Consider the following 17,333-nt stretch of genomic DNA (forward strand, 5'->3'; position numbering starts at 1 on the left):
TGTCTTGGGTAATAGTACCTTCGATTTATTTTTGCAGAGTCCTAGGAAAGGTTTTTCCTGTTCTGCTTTCCCAAATTGTTACTGCTCTATCCCAGTATCCACCTCACATATTGTACTGAAGTGGCTTTATAAATAGTTTGTGTTTAACTCTGTATGTGTTGTCTTCTTCTATTAGAATGCCAACTCATTGAGGGCAAGGAATTTATCTTTTCTGCCTTTATTTTCCTGTCTCCTAGAAGAATACCTGGTACCTAAATGATAATTATTGAATTGTTGAGTACTTTATAAAATGTCACTTTATTACTCTAGCGGGTATTGCAGTAAAGAAATACAAAGTTCAATTAAGCAAGTAAGCATTATTAAGTATCTACTCTGTCTTTAGGAAACATGCTGTTGAGAATATAAATAAAAAAGTAGAAAAAAAGCGCATGCCTTCAAGGAGGTATCATGTATGGTTTATGTAAGCATTTGTGTATTATGTATGCTTATGTATATATGTGCATGAATGCACACATATAAAAGTATGTACAAGGTAAACTTAGAAGGGAAGGTTCTAGCAACTGGGAAAATGGGGGACCAGGAAAGACCTCATGAGAAAGAAACTAATTGGGTCGAGTCCTGAAAGAAATGAGGGATTGCAGAAGCTGAAGCTGAAAAGAGGAAGAGTTCTAGGAATGGGGGAATTCAGTGCAAAGGTATGAAAATGGGAAATGATGTGCTGGGCATAATAGGAAGTAGGAAAATATGGTTGATATAGAGTGTATGAAGATAAAAATGTGTTCCATGAAAAGGTTGGATTGGGAGAGATTATGAAGACCTTTAATGAAAGAGGGATTGATATTTGATCATGGAGTTAACTGGGAGTACACTAGGGTGTATTGAAGAGGGGACATCATGTGTTCAAACCCATGTAGGAAAATGACTGTGGTGACTGTTCAGAGGATAAAATGGAATGGGAGTAGACTTGAGGTAGGGAGATTGATTAGGAAACTATTGTGATACTCCAGATATGATGAAGACTTGAAAAGGGGGATGGACTTTGTGAGTGAAAGAAGGAGATGCATTTGAGAGATGTTATAGAGATAGAAATAAGATTTGGCAATGGACTGAATATGTAGAAGGTATAAAAGTGAGGAATTGAGGGTGATACCAAGGTTGAACACCTTAAAGTCTGGAAAGATGGTTACATCTCAATGGTAAAACAGCAATAGGGAAGTGTGAAAACTGGATGGGTTAGGGGGAAAACTGATGAGTTCTGTTTTAGACAGGCTGAATTTGAGATGCCAATAAATAAACACCTTTTAAATTCCAATAAGCAGTTGGTAATGTGTGAATTAGAGCTCAGGAAAGAAATTAGTTCTTTATATACATATCTGTGAGTCATCTGCTTTGAAATGATCATGAAGCCTATGTGATTTTTTTTTTCTTTTTCGGGGCAATGGGGGTTAAGTGACTTGCCCAAGGTCACACAGCTAGTAAGTGTCAAGTGTCTGAGGCCGGATTTGAACTCAGGAACTCCTGAATCCAGGGCCGGTTCTTTATCTACTACGCCACGTAGCCGCCCCAACCTATGTGATTTGATGAAGCAAACATGTGAGTGCAGATATAGCCATGGTTGGTGGGCTTCACATGGAAATTGACCAAAGGAGACCGAGAAGGAAATGAGCCATTAAGCCTACCAAGTCAAAGGCTTTTTCAACAAATGATAAGCACAGTATGATTTTAGAATCTCCACATCTTCCAGTCAATTATGACATGGCAAAGATGTGGGACTTCATTCAATAATGCTTTCAGAAATATTGTTATTCCATACTAATAACCTCATTGAGGATGCCCTTGATATAGATAGATAGATAGATGACTCACATAAAAGTTTTATATGGGTGGGAGAGTAAACATATGGTTGAGTAGCTTGCTGATGTTTTTATTTTTTTTTTTTTTTTACCCATTGATAAGGTTTTGGTCTTGTGCTATGCCTTTTGTCTCTTCAAGGAATACCTATGACACATCCTTTCATTAACTGCAACTTCCTCTTCTTAGTTTTTTCATTTATGGCAAGAATATTCAGATTACTTATAATTTGGTTTCCTCCAGTAGTATTTACAAGTCATTGTCATTAAGCAAGGTTCCCACATTTTAGAAGACCAATAGTGTCAAATTAAAGTTTATATCTGGTACAAATACTCCAATTCTTAGTATCCCTTTTTCCCTTTTATGGACACTCAACAGAAGAGGTTAAAGGGTACTAAACAGGATTGTAAGACATTTTCCAGTTTGCTTTCTTTCATGGATTGCCATTAAAAACAACATTATTTATACCTAATTAGTATTAAGCCTCTGTACTTAGCAAGGCTGCTTGTCAGAGCATAGTTTATAGCTGGAGTCATACTTAAAGACTTTCCAGAATGATAATTTTCAAGAACACATGCTCACCTCCATGATAAGATAAGGTATCAGAGAAGGACACAAGATAAAATAGATTATTTTAATAACATGAGAGCAGAAAGATTTTACATGAAACAAAATCAATAAGCTAGGATAAAAAGTCAAGAAGTTGATTGCATCAAATATCTCTGATAAGGGACCTACAGATATATAATGAGCCAACAAAAAATATAAGACCAAAAGCCATTCCACAGTGGGTACATGGTAAAAGAACATGAGCAAATAGTTCTCAAAAGAAGAATTAAGCATTTGAAAGATTGTTTCAAATTACACATAAAAAATTACAAATCATTATAACTCTGGGCTGTCACCTTATTCACAAGTAATAAAAGATGGCAAAAGAAACTACAAAAATTGAAGGTGTTGGGGGAAATACACATGCTAATCTACTCTTTGCAGAATTATGAATTGGTCCAAGTATTTTGGACAGCAATTTAGAACTATGATACTAAATTGTTTTGTACTCTTCCACTCAGAAATCCCATTGCTAGGCATAAAAAGGTGATTAAAAGCAGAAAGGTCCCATTATGTAACAAAAACACTATAGCATACTTTTTTATAGGCAAAATTGATACAAAGTAGGTGTACATTCATTGTAGTAAGTGATTATGCTTGACTATAACTTTATTGTAAGAATGATAAATATGAAGAGGACAGTATGGAAAGTATGGAAAGACATATGAAGTGAAGTAAAACCAAGATAATATATACAATAACTACAACTATATAAATAGTAATAATAACAATAAATTGAAAATATTACTGTGAAATTCTAGCTAGTTAGTTTGGTTCGCAAAGGAGAGATAAAAGAACATACCTCCCTCCTTTTCGTGGGAAAGGTAGGGGAATTATGCATATTGCATACTATTTTTCTGCATTTCAGTTTTGGACTTGGCCCAGGTGTCAGTTATTTTTTTATTTGTATTTTTTGCTGAACTCACCCCGTACACACACACACACACACACACACACACACACACACACACACACACACACACACACACCCCCAGGATGTGAAAGTTAAATGTCTAACAAGGTGCTCTCTAGTGGAAAAAAGTAAGATGAAACTTTTAAGTTTGCATTGTAAACATTTTCTTCATCACTTTCTTTTTTTTTTTTTTTTTAGTGAGGCAATTGGGGTTAAGTGACTTGCCCAGGGTCACACAGCTAGTAAGTGTTAAGTGTCCGAAGCCGGATTTGAACTCAGGTACTCCTGACTCCAGGGCCAGTGCTTATCCACTGCGCCACCTAGCTGCCCCGCTTCATCACTTTCTTAAGTCTAGACATCAACAAAATAATAAATTAAGCCCTGATTTGTAATGTTTGCTAATTCCTGAACTGTAAATGCTCATACTGAAAATTTAACCTGGATTTCTCAAGTCCAAAAGAACTGGTTCCTACTTATCACTATCCTACTCCTTTTCTTTTTTATTCTTTATTTTGAAGGCATGCCTCCCTAAAGGATTATGGGAAGGGATATAGTAGGAAATAAATATAAGGTAAAGAGAGAAGATTTTGCTTTAACTTTTAAATAACAGCAAAAAAGAGGGGTGGACCTTTTTAGTAAAGTTTCCTACTTCATGAAAAAAATAAATTCAGACTCAAATATCATTTGACGTATTTAAGCTGGAAAGGGCCTTCGAAATCATATAAGTCTTCCCTTTCCAGAATAGTAAATTGAAACCAAGAAAGGTAAAGATAACTTGTTCAGTTTCACACAGCTAGCCACTGAGAGAGCTTGGACTGGAGCCCATATCTTTTTAAATCAAGCATTAACTCCTCCTAGGACCATTGACTTCCTTGAGGCTTATATTTTATTTGGTACTGTAAATAATTATTCATATTGAACCAAATCTTTAGTTTCCTGGAAAATGCTTTTGTCTGTTCTACACTTATCCTCAAAGCCTCATTGCAAAGATCTATATAAAACTTAAAATATTAAAATATGAATTATGATCCCATTAAATATCACAAAGCAAATACCATCAAGCAAGTAGATGTAGATTGGAGGGCAATATCTATCCCTGACCCATGGGGGAAAAAGAATATTGTTATCATGTAACTTTACAGCAGAGTTCAGGTGAAAGACTTATCAGAACAGGTTGGGATAGTTTATTGATAATCAGAGCCAAGGATAGGATAGGGTTTTATGGACAGATGAAAGTTCATTTAGGGATAGACTTGCATGATGACCTGCCTTCCCCTCCAGTCCCGTGGCACAGCATGCTAGGGTGGTGACCATGATAATCAGTGAGCAATGCTCTCTCGTCCAAGACTCAACACCTCTGGAGTCTGGATTTATTTAAGGTTTTTAGGCAAAGGGCCTGCTTGGCAGCTGATACATCATCAGTGAGGTGAAGTAGTATGGGAACGTGGACAAGTGGAAAAAGTGTGGAGGTCTCAGGATGAGGGTGGTAGAACTCTACCTGGTGCATCAGCAAATGTGCAGGAGAGTTTCTATAGCCAGATCTAAAGAAACAGAGCTGAAATGCATTTTAAACCTTAAGTGTAACACATTGTGTAAGAAGAGAAAGGCCTAGGATAATGGGGCTATAGACTCCTCTGGCTATTCAATTGGAAGATATGAACAATAGGAATCCTGATTCCAAGTTATTTTCAAAATTTATTACTGTATGTAATCATGCCCTAATTTTCTGGGTTTGGGTTTGCTTTGGGCCAAATCTAAGACTATGCTTATTTTCTCATAGGTACTTTGTTAGCAGTTGAGATGCACCATTGTCAGGTGCCTGGTAGTGACTTCTTTATGATTTTATGATCTAAACAGCCAAATTTCTCATTGATAGAGTTAATGAAGATTTTAAAAAAATATGCTTCTCTATATAGTGATGCTATTATTCTCTTCTTATTAAAGAAGAAAATAAGAACAAGAGACTAAGCATTGTGGTCTATAATTTGACATGATTTGGGAAAAGAATTAAAATAACAAATATCTGTATATAATTATACTTTTTATTAATTCGTATTATGGATTATTACTGAATTAGAGCTATTTTCCTCCAGGAATATATAGAACCAAGTCACCCTGAATTCAGTGACATTAAAAGATTCACAGAGTATTTTATTTGACTCTGGGCTTCAACATAGCTTGGTTTTTAAAGCCCTTGCAAGTAGGTTTTGTGGTCTGCCAATGCCTCTCCTCCATCACAGAGATAATAATTGCTTTAAAAAAAATCTTAGCTTAATTATAGATTTCCCCTTATGAAGGGTTGATGCCCTTGCCATTTTCTTTGATTTCTGTGGTCTTATCAACTTGCCTTGCATTTAATTCATGAACTATTGTTAGATAAGTTTTAAATTTGGAATTTAAAAACTGCATCCTATACCTTCCTTCACAATTATGGAATGACTTATTTTATAAGTGATAATGCCATTTAAGGGCCTACATTTACCTAGCCTCTCTCTTCCCTTGACTCCTCCATCAAACTTTACGAACTCTGAGGTTTAGACATTCCTGCATGTTTTTTTTCCTTTGGGGGAGCAGAACAACCCATCTAAATATGTGAAGTGCACAGAGTAATCCAGAACCAAAGACTTAAAGTAATTAACGAGGATGTGAAAATTAAATAAACTAAAGTATAAGAAGTATATGAAAGCAAGGCCCCAAACTTAAATCAAAGGGGATTCTCTGGGTATTAAGAGAGTGTCTACAGATACAGAGAAGGTCTTGTCCATAGTGAATACCAAGAAGATGAGGAATTTTGCTTTGTGGCCTTGACAAGAGTTGCCAGCTTATAGACTTCAAGACTCACTCCAGCTTTTTAAATATAATCTCCACCTACCCACACTCAGGCACTAGTAAAGATTCTGGACCTCTAGAACAGAAAAAAAAAATTATTATGATCCCATATGCCCTATGTTTATCAGTTTGAAAGGCCAGGAGAGTATTTTTCCCTAATCAGAAAATTTTATACCTGTTTCAGCATTATTTTCTGAATAATTATAACTGATTTATATAGTGTTTTAAAGTTAGCAAAGAGCTTTACTTATTTTATCCTCACAAAAACCCTTAAGGTAAGTGCTATTATTTTCCTCATTTCACCAATAAGGAAACTGAGACAGATTAAAAGACTTTGAATTTATGTGTTCCTACCAATAGGTTCAGTATTCTATCCACTTGTACACCCTTCCAGGTATAATTTTCATTATTAAATCTCTTTATCCCCTTAACCATCCCAACTACAGAATGGGCCAAAAATCATGAATATTTGATAACTACTTTTTTTTTGTTTTTAATTTATCATACCATAGTGTCATATACAGTATATAGGTAATGAATTTATATTACATGTGAAAAATCAAATTTAATAGATGGTGAAAAATAAAGAAAAATACTTTTCAAAAAGTTATTAAAGCATCAGACCCCTTCATGACTTTTGGCCCAACCAGTACATTTTCATTACATTACATGAGTATATTACAGCTAAAGCTTACTTGGTATACATCCAAATCAAGAACTAAAAAATGAAAGTTAGAAAACCAAATTGAATGTAGACTACAAGGACAATAATATACACAATAACTATGAAATGTAAATGGAAAGAACAACAACACAACAAAGGAAGCAGGGCTATAAAGCGATAATGATCCAGGTTAGCCCTGAAAGAAGAAATAAGAGAATGTAATTCCCTGTGGTTTCTCCACAGCAACTTTGCCATTCCACCCTATGATGAATGGTGTGTGGTGGTGGAAAGAGACCTGCCCAGGGAATCAGGTGTTTCAGTCTTGGCTCTGATTGTAACTAGCTGTTTGACTTTGGACAATTTACTTTATTTCTCTGGGCAGTATGGTCTGTATCTATAAAAATGAGAGGGTTTGTAATAAATGGTCTCCAAGATTACTTTCAGGTGATATTCCATTTCATGTGATTCCTATTATTGCCTTCTATTGCTAGAAATCTAATCAGTCAGATATGAAGATAAAAAAGTAAAAATTTATAGCAAAGAGGGAGAAGCAAAGATAGTTCCAAGGTTAATTTTGAAATTATAATGTCCTAGAGTTTTTTCATTTCTTGTCTGCTTGGTAGAATAACAATTTTAGAACTTGGAGGGTCTTTAGAGGTTATCTATTTCAACCCCTTCATTTTACACACTTTCTCAAAAATGGCCTCTGAATAAGGACAGAAATGGCTAAAGACAAAATTGTAAGGAATTGAAATTTTCCACATGTGCACTTCCCTATCTCTACCCACTTCTTGCTGTCTTCAGTGCTTCATCCCTTTTCTCACCCCTTTAACAGATGTACTCATTACCTGGAACTTATCCTCCTTGGTCTTATGCTTTCATTCTCACTTCCTGATTTCTAAGAGACCAGAAATACAATGAATCCAATGTGAGTTTACTATTCCTGATCTCTATCTATGCCAGGTCTACATATATAGACTTCATGAGTCTTGGTATTCAAAGTCCTTGACACAGAGATTCTTGAGCTAGACCTCCAAAAAGTCTATGGATAGATTTCAGTGGATGCATGAACTTGGATGGGAAAAAATTACATTTTTAATTTTTATTAACCTCTACTGAAAATTGGCATCTCTCTCAATCATGAATGTTGTCAAGAAACATTATTCTTAGAAGGAGCTATAGGATTCACCAGAATGTCAAAGAGGTCTCTGGCACACAAAAAAAGCGTTAATAGCTCTTACTCTACAATATGGTGGCAGTGATTGGTCTATACTTATTTCATACCATTCCCCTTCATATCCACTGTTCTAGTCAAGCTGGATATTTAACTGTTTTTTCCATCTCATTTTGCCTTTTCCTTCCACTGAGTATTTGTTTATAACCATATTCTAGGACTTATTTCAGGGTCTCATAAACTCTGATTACCACAGTCCTAAACCCCCTTGAAGATAGTGACTCTCTTCATGTGGTCTTTGTAGCCTAGCAAAGTGACTGACACATAGTAAGGACCTGAGAAATTGCTGTTAAATTTAGGTGGACATTTGACACCAAGGTTAGAAAAGGCTCAAAAGATATCATTGTGGATGCAGATTATTCTTTTGACCCATATTCAAACATTGCTTTAACCTTTTGGGTGTTTCTTCTATGATTGGTATCTGAGGCAGCTCATGGTACCATCCACTACACAAGATTAAGCCAGGGGAAAGAGATAGAAGGAAAACCATATAGAAATACCAGATTCCTGCAGCCATGCTGTTCTACCATGAAGAGTTCTCACTTGGCTCTGTCTTTTTTCTTCTAAGACAATTAGCTTTGCACCCAAAGTAATGCAAGTCAGCCTGTAACACCAACCTAAAGATCTGCCTCCTCCTGCTTTAACTGTTGCTAGCATCAAATGCTCAGAATGCCTGCCTCTAGCTGCCTTTTCACCACCCAGTACAGCTCAGCTGCCCTGACTTCCTTAATGGAGTGACAATATCCCATCTCTAAGACCTGCCTACCCTTTTCCCCTCCCATAAGAGGGGGAAGGAAAATAATCCTTCTTTCTCTCACCCAGGGAGTAGAGGAATGTGGGACAGAAAGTGTTTTGTACCTCTACAGGCTTCTTTGCTTGACAAACAGGACCACTGCTGTTGAACTCCTATCTCTTGTGTATGTGAATCCAAAAACACCTTCTGAATGCAGTTGCTGACTCCTTCCATTTGATTATGCTCCCAGCTCCCAAGCTTTTCTTTCAAAGTACCAATTGACATACACCAGCCCTGAGGCTACTTCCTGATACTCCTAAATATCCCCATGCAACTACAAACACCTGCTTTCCACTGCATCCTCCCCTTCAATGGTGGAAGATGGGAAGGAAACTCTTTATGACAGGGCACACCTGTATCTCCCTAGCCCCCCTCAGGCCCACAGTGTCCAACAGTCTCTTCCCAGCCTCAGATGTCTCTCAGCTGGAGTAATCTACTTTTGTCTGGGAGTAATCATCGGTTTTTCCTGCCTGACGTCAATATATTTTGTCCCCATTTCTGTGAGGGGTCCAATAATTGTTATAAAATCAGTTGAAAATTCTTTGTAGTGCAAGGTAACAAAACTCTTCTTATTAGTGAAATTACCAGATCTTGGGGCTCACTCCTCCCAACTCCCAATAATTTTGTAAATCAGTGAACTGATCTATCCAGGTCAGTCACACAGATCTGTGGCTAGGTCTCAGAAACCAGATTACATAGACTCAAGAATAGAAATCCCTGTCACTGTTATCCCTGGGCTTTAGGAATGCGGTGTGTGTGTGTGTGTGTGTGTGTGTGTGTGTGTGTGTGAAGAACAGTAGGCTCTGGAGTTGTGCTATTGTCTCAAGCGGGAATGCTGGGAGAGCCACTTCTGCTCTTTGCCTGGAATTACTCCTGCTTAGGCAGTCATCTCCAGACTCTACTCCACTTCCTCCGTGAAGCAGCTAAAGAAGAGGGACTAGGTTGCTTTCCCCCCACATAACTCAAGTGCTCAGCACTAAACCTTTCATAGGATGGAGGCTTAATAAATGCTTATTGAATAGAATTAAATTTGATTGAGTAGATGGGTGATGAGCACTCACCGTTCTGTCGATTGCTTCAGGCACATCCTCATAATATTTCATTTTGGGAGGGGGGATTTCTCTCAATATCCCAGTTCTGTCTCCCTGTGAAGCAATCCCTTTGTGAGTGTGTTTTTACATTAGCTCTATACAATAGTCATCTCTATTGTTTCTATTTCAGGTTATGCCTTATTTGGTGATATGACTATTAAAAAGGTTGAGAGACAGAGATTTTAGAAATTTAATCACTTTAATTAATAAGGCCAGAAGATTATTAATAATAGATGGTCATTTGACAGTCAAAGCCCAAAGGACAATCTTGGCAATGGGCTTGCAGTATATATATTCTTCCACTGAGGGGCTGATATCACCCATCATCATGTCACCCTTGGGCAGAGAAAATATCTCTATACCAGAACACATTCAGCCTTGGACTATGTAGACAAAAGGATCTGTCTCCACTCAAGCTTGAGTAAAACACAAGCAGTTCCCCACCTCAGATTAAATTTCTTGTAAGATTGAGTGGGGTCTGACCAATATGGAGAGTTAAAATAATCTTATCAGCAATGTCCTACAAGAGACTACTGAACTTTTTAAAATGAAGAATTTAGAAGGGGAGAGAGCCTTTGAATTTCCCCAAGATATTAATTATTAATAATCATTTCTCACAGTGACTTCTTGTTGCTGTTGTAATGAGGGGAAAAGAAGGGATAGTGAGAAAGGAGTCAGAGGAGCTCTGGGTTAACATATAGGTTCAGATTCATAGTAGCTGGCAGTTGACTGGGTCCTTCTAAGCCCGAATGTATCTCCTCTTCACTAAAATAGATGCGAAAGGAAGAAAGCACTTTGTAAACCTTAAATTGTTACAAAAATTCAAGTTATCTTAAATGCCTCTATCCTGATTCAATCTTAATGAGCTCTAAATCCAAGCTCCTCTTTGAAGTATTTTCCTGTGATCAGTGTGCAAGTTGAATGAAACCATCCATTCTCTCTCACAGGTGCCCTTTGTCAAATATAACACACATTACCAAAATATCTTGCTGGACGCAGGGGTCAAAGTGGGCTTAGAAAACATTTCCCCCCTTTATAAAGTCACCTGGCAGTTATGGATGGTGGTGTTTCACCATGGTCTCATTTCTACTGGGCCTTATCCAAATGAGCCAACCAGTAAGGTACACTGCCACCTGTCCATCTAGCTAGGAACAATGATTTGATTTAGTATTGTTGTTGTTATCATTGTTATTGTAGCTGTTTTTGTTTCTAAGGCCAGGTCTCAGTTGTCTCTCCTAATCTGGAAGGGTATCCCCATCCTACTATTGGAACTATGTATTTGCAACAGCCTAGGGGGGGAAAAACTGATTTAGATATTCCCTTGTTTGTAGTTGGGGGATTAGTGGTGGTAGTAATGTTCCCAAGATGGATGCTAAAACAAACAACATCAAAAACCACTTATTAGAAATTGGATGAGTGGAAAATGAATGCTGACTTTCGGGTGTATATGAATTACCAATTTAATCTTCTTTGCTTACTTGGCTCCAAAGAGAGCTGACAATGTTGCCATTTGCCAAGAGCTGAGTTCAGGACCCTTTGTTTCTTCTCTTTCAGTAAATGATGTCACCAACACCTCAACAATGAAGGGGACTACATGCCTTTATTGCTTCTGATGTTAATGATTTCATCACCTTACCAAGGGAAAACAGAATACTGATCTCAGATGCTGGCAGGATAATACAGGAGGATTGAGAGAATGATTTTTATGTATTGGAGTATCTGTTGTGCTGAAGTGTCACATTTCACCTTGATCCACAATTAGCATTTAAGGAAGCCTTTTGGCCATGCTAATTGTCAAGAGATATTCTCTTGGTTTCTGGATCGAGTTTGTGCTTTTTACTGGGCCTATCTGGATTACTATATATTAGGACAGAGCCAGTCTTGTGTAAAAGCAGGATAGGCCCTGCCTCTGTGCTGTGATTTTTGGAAAACCCTATTACACTCCTCCATCCTGCCGACCTGTTAACTGTTGTTTGAGGAAACTTGGGCATCTAGGGAAGATGAACCACAAGAAAGGAATAAGCTATTAAATAGCAATTTTTACTTAGGGTCTCTTTTGCATAGGGTCATTAGAACTGGAGAACAACGAGAAGAACATGTTCGTCTTTTTTTCCCCCAAAGCTGGATGCTCTCTCCTTCTCTCCCTCCCTCCTTTCCTCCCTCCCCCGCTCTGTCTCTGTCTCTCTGTCTCTCTTTTTGTTTCTGTCTTTGTCTTTCTGTTTCTCTGTATTTCTGTTTCTCAGTTTTTCTGTCTGTATGTCTCTTTCTGTCTCTCCCTTTTTCTAACTGGTGGCAAGAGCTGAGTATATTCGTAGGGGCTAGAAGTAACTATAGCTCTCCTTGTCCAAGTCTGTCATTTAACAGAGAGCCTGATAATGTCATGGAGGAAGAAAGTAGCAGAGCCAGGGCTTGAACCCAAATATTTCAACTCCCAGAATTCTCCAGCCCATCACATTGCTCTTGTTATATGCTGTGGACTCTTTTGCCTGGACTATGGCTTTTTCTGAACATCTCAAATTGCCCCACTCTAGTTCTCTTTCCTCTAAATTAAACTGCAGAGAAGAATACATTGGCTCTTCAGCTCCAACAAGAAGAGGAGGAATCAAGGCTGGATTGAAAGGGGTGAAGAGAAGTAGGAAGAGGGATATAATATTTGATTTCTGTTCTCCTATATTCTTCCTCCCCTCATCTACTTATTATATATCATTATTTTGGATACTCTCATACTCCCTTACTTGCCAGTCAATTCTCCCACATTGCCCTGCTTGCTCTAAGTCAATTCACATAATGTCAGGGACTGCTTCCACTGTACTAAATATACTGAAAACTGATATCAACCCTTGTTTTCTATAGGTAGCATGATGATGAACTCAACTCTTTTATTTTATGATTTTTTTTTTTTGGCAGGGCAATGAGGGTTAAGTGACTTACCCAGGGTTACACAGTTAATGTGTCAAGTGTATGAGGCTGGACTTGAACTCAGGTACTCTTGAATCCAGGGCTGGTGCTTTATCCACTGTGCCACCTAGCTGCCCAATCCTTTATCTTTAATGGAAAGATTTAGCAATATTTTTATTAGATCAAAATTTCTGGACAAATGCTTAGTAATGAATTCAGTCATGAACAGTTGATCCATATTAGCCTTAGTAGTATTCACATCTAGTAGTGGAGATTAATATCAAAATACATTTTTGAAGACTGTTCATGTTCCTGAGTCAGGTGTTTCATAGAGAGATCTTTGTCACTGTCACTAACAAGCTTTTAATCTTAGATATGCACCTGAGATACAGAGATGTAATTAATTTCTTTTCTTTTAATATCATATCAAATTATATGGATCCTAGACTTAAAATTTAAAGTATATTAATGACTATCTATTCTAGCCTACTCATTTCATAGTCAAAGAAACTGAGGCACAAACAGATTCAGGCAGGGCAATATAGTGGGGTAAGAAAAATTGTGTATACTTGCTGGTATAATTAAACTTCTACATTGAAGATATTCTAAGGTTACAAAGTTATTTTTAGCAACTTTTGAAAACTCTTCAAATAACTTGCTAACCACTGGCAATGAATATAGATAGGTAAGATAGCACAGAACATTAGAGCCAAAAGGAAGCTTAAACTTGAAGTAGTCCAACCGCTGATTTTACAGATGAGGAAATTGAAACCCCTGAAGGTAGATGACTTGTTCAAGACCACAAGGAAACAGAACAGGAGAAAGACCTAAGATAGTTCGCTTTCCTTTATGCCATATAGCTTCCCTATTTTTCCTGAATGATCTTTTCTGTATTAGGTGTTTATGTTATTAATTACTGATGATAACCTCCTAACTCACTTCTTCCATTTTCATTTGACTCTGTGCTTACTTGCTTTTTGGCTTGATTTTAGATGCTATAACTCATCTTCCAAAACCTCTTCCAGGATACCTCAGACCTACTTGGCTCTCAAGGTTTGCTTGGTGATGCAATGACAGGATTTTCCTTCCTCTCATTGCCCAAAAGGGAGTGGAATGTTACATTGATCTTTAACTTCCATGGCTTAATACATGAATGACACCAAGAAAGGGTCCATCACAATACAGTAAAGGTCAGTACACTTTCAGAAGACTGGACCTGAGAATGACTTCAGTCCCCAAAGGCAAAGACTCTTGGGCACCTCCATGCCAAGGAGGGATCCTGCCAAGGAGAATGAAAACTTTGCTCTCTCTCCCGAAGTGCCAAAAATTTCTCTGTTATGAAATTTTCACAAAATTCCATGCAAAGTCACTCCTGTAAAATGAAACTCTATACTTCTGCACAGCTGCAATACCTGGCAACCTCATTAGCCCTGGGAAGCTAATAAACCAAACAACAACGATGCTGGCTGTCAAAGCTGTGAGCAAGTTCTGGGAATGGCAGAGTACTGCTGCTTTCACCACAGAGAACAGAAAACATGCCGGTTTTATTACCTGTGGAGTCTTAACTAGCAGGATGGCACTAAACGGACGATCAGAATGGAGTTTTATTACAGGAACCCAACTTACCTTGGTTTATACCTTTAGGGCTCTCTCCCCCTCCCAGCTCATTTTGATACACTGATGCCTGAGCCAGTAAGGATTATTACTAATCAAGGCAATCACTAATTTGCGCTTTAACATTCAAGTGGTTCATCCAGCAAAGCTGCCGTAGGAGTCATATCCAAAAATCATCACTCATTTCACCTTCTTCAAAGAGCAATATGCCTTCTTTGAACAAAAATTGAGCTCAACTGAAAGCGAAAATTAAAAATGAATATTCCACCTATCAATTGTCAAACAGATCATTTTGTTGTCCTCTTGAGTTTGCATAGAAAATAACTCTTGTTTCAGTTGCTACATAACAATGTATCTTTCTGGCATCTCCCACAGTGCTATGCTCTTCTGGACCCTGTCCAGTGTAAACAGCTGAGCAGGGCAATGCAGCCTATGATTCAAAGGCACTGGCCAAAAGAGAAATAATTCCCCTGTGCCACTTGTTATTATCTTGCTTTTTACATAGATAAATCAACATCATCTGATATACTTGAACATATAGATAGTAAATTAAAGAAGTTTCTGTCATGTGAACCTGACAAAAGTGATACTGCATGCTTAAAAAAATGTCACAGTGGTGAGAAAAACCATACATGTCAGGGATAACTTTTTAAGGTTAGTTTTTTCTAAGAAATCTCACTGTTATTAAAATATCAGGTTCTTACAAGTGGATCTTTTTCTCCAAAGCACTCAATTATTTCAACTTCCCCTCCTTTAAAAATCTAATTATTGAAAATATGGGAAATTAGATTTTTCTATTTCTTTCATAAGGTTTGGAGAAGGGAGATTATGAACCCTTTTCAGCACAAATGTGTGAATACATACCTGTATCATGAAAATCAGTACTGGCATTGGATTTGGCTTTCAAATGGGTGGGAGCAGATACCATGCCTCACCTAAGAGCCAGTGTGATATAGTAGGTAGTAAACTTTCCTTTGACACACATAAACTATGTGACTCTGGGGAGGTCCTTAATTTCTTACTGCTCTGGGCAAGTAAATTTAAGTTGCAGAGAAACTAACTGCCAACTAGCATCAGTAGAGTGGATCCTCACCAGAGTTCCCTACACTAGTGAATTAACAGCTTTGCTCCAGTCCCAATTTTAGCCCTTAAAGGTAACTGTGCAGTGCATTGGATAAAGCAACAGGTCTGGAGTCAAGAAGACTTGAGTTCAAATGCTATCTCAGACAATAACTGGCTGTGTGGCCACTTATTTTCTCTTTGCCTCAATTTCCTCATCTTAAAAAAAGATAATAACAGCACCTACCTCCCAGGATTGTTGTGAACATAAAAGGAGATTATATTTATGAAGTGCTAAGCAGAATGTATAGCACAAAGTAGGCACTAAATAAATGTTTCTACCTTTCCCTTCTCTTCTTTTCCTCTATTCCTATGTTACAGGAAATGGTTACTATAAGAAAATTAGTAGATCATTTAAATGACTTTCACAAGACTCTTCTATCTTGGTTTACTACACATTGCTTCTATATTATGTGTCTCATGGGAGGGCAAAACACATTCCTTTCTCAGTTTTATTACTTTCTGGGTAGGGGTTCTGTTAATTTTTCTCTTGTTAATTACTAATAATCATTAAACTCGCTCTTCCTTCACTGTTGGCATTACAAGTATTTAAGTGACATTTGACAGTATTATGAAAGTTTGCCCTGGATAAAGGAAGTTTGTGATTGTATCCCAACTAAGTTGGTAGCTATATGATTTTGGGCAAGTAAATTCATCTATCTGAACATGTAAAATGGAGATACAAATATTTATACAACCCATCTCACAAGTAGCAGGCAGAGAAAGCACCTTTATAGCTTACAATAAGGCAATAAAATAGTGTTGGATTTTAGTCAGGCAATTCAAGGTTCAAATCAGTCTCAGTTTCCCCACTTGAACAATGTAGATAATGATCACCTAAGCATCTGCCTCACAGGTTTTTTGTAAGGTTCAATGAGATGTGTGTGTGTATGTGTGTGTGTGTGTGTGTGTGTGTGTGTGTGTGTGTAGAAAGAGTATATATGTTTGTGCATGATGTAAGTATACATATACACCTACATATATGGCATATATGTACATATGTAGATATATAAGCAGCTTTGCAAACTTTAAAATGCCATAAATAAAACTGATTTCTCCAAAGTTACTGATGATTTCTTGGCCAAATTCGATGATCTTTTCTCAGTCTTCATTCTTCTTGATTTCTCTGCAGCCTTTTGTACTCTCTCTTTGTTGACATTCTCTTCTCTCTGGATTGTTTGTTTGTTTGTTTTGGCACCCTTCTCTCCTGGTTCTCCTGCTATCTGACCTCTCCTTAGTTTCCTTTGCTGGATTCTCCTCCAGATCATGCCCTCTAACTCTATTTGTTCCTCAGGGTTGTGTCCTGGGCCCTCTTCGCCCTATATACTACTTCACTTGTTGATCTTATCAGCTTCCATGGATTTAGTTACCATCTCTACACTGATGATTCCCAAATCTATCTTTTCTGCCTCAATCCCCGTTCTGACTTCCAATCTCACTCATTGAAATATGTTTCAAACATCTCAGACCAGATGACCAATAGACATCTTAAACTCAGCATTCCCAAACTGAACTTATTATCTTTGCCTTTAAACTCTCTCTCCCCTCCTACTTTCTCAGTTACTTTGGAGGGCAACACCATCCTCCCAGTCACCCAGGCTCAGGACCTACAAGGTGTTCTGTGCTCCTTCCTCACTATCTCTGACTCTCCCTATCTGATCTGTTGCCAAAGCCTGCCAATTTCACCTTTGCAATGTCTCTCTGAGATGCCCCTTTTC

The sequence above is a fragment of the Dromiciops gliroides genome, chromosome 3, assembly GCF_019393635.1.
Source record: "Dromiciops gliroides isolate mDroGli1 chromosome 3, mDroGli1.pri, whole genome shotgun sequence".
Classification (NCBI taxonomy): Eukaryota; Metazoa; Chordata; class Mammalia; order Microbiotheria; family Microbiotheriidae; genus Dromiciops; species Dromiciops gliroides.